This window comes from Condylura cristata, unplaced genomic scaffold (genome assembly GCF_000260355.1).
Source record: "Condylura cristata isolate star-nosed mole 26May11 unplaced genomic scaffold, ConCri1.0 scaffold00002, whole genome shotgun sequence".
NCBI classification, from domain to species: Eukaryota; Metazoa; Chordata; class Mammalia; order Eulipotyphla; family Talpidae; genus Condylura; species Condylura cristata.
Window position 1 is genome coordinate 55,860,305 of NW_004567103.1, and position 974 is coordinate 55,861,278.

Below are 974 nucleotides of genomic sequence, written 5' to 3' on the forward strand. Positions count from 1 at the left end.
TATAAATATTTTTAAGGCATTTGAAATATATTACCTCATTACCTTCAAGAATTTGTTTTTCAGTTTACATTCGCCACAGCAACTGAGTGCCCAAAGTTAATATTACTGATGGGGAATATGTTCAATTGCTCACAAATTGTGTGAAACAATTGATTTCAGTTTTGTTTGTATTTCTGTTTCTTCCATTTTTATTAAACCTTTTTCTCGATGTTCATATGTAACAATTTTAATTTTCTTTGTGGATTTATGGCTTCTACCCAACTTTCTACTAACGGGTACATTCTGTTGATTTGTAACAGTGTGTGTATATATATTTGTGTTCACTACTTGGCCTTCTGTTTGATTCTCCTCTTAGAAATTTTAGGGAAAAATGCTGGTCATGGTCAAGCCAACTAATTTTTTTTTAATTTTTATAATTTTTATTTAGAAAGTAATATAAAGGCAAATATCTACCTCTATTTTCTTTGACTTAAGTTATAATGAAAAGCAATTAACTCTTCCTTCTAGAAATATTTTCAGGAAAGGGTTTGAGGGTAAGTACTAACCGGATTTTTTCCCAAGTGCCTCAAGAATGAAGAGTGATAACAATTTCTCATTCTGCCTCTTTGACCACATGGTTTGCCCCATGGCAGCACTATGGTTGGCTTATAATGTGCTATGCCAGGAATGACCAGATTGTCTTCCCCAACTGGGAAGTAAAAGGAGGCAGTCTGAGGACTCCCTGTGGACCGCCACTGTTTCTTGCATAGGGTAAATGGCCAAAGAACTGTTGTAGGAAATGAACAGTCGATGAGTCATTGATACACCTGGGAAAGTTTAATTGGAAGATTAACAAGTGTCTCCCTTGACTGGTTACTTCTTTTTTTTTTTTTTTTTTTCTAAAGATTTATTTATTCATACAGAACTGGGGTATAGGCCAGAGGCTCAGGGACGGTGAGAGGCTTCACCAGAGACAGAGTGGGGAGCAGAACAGG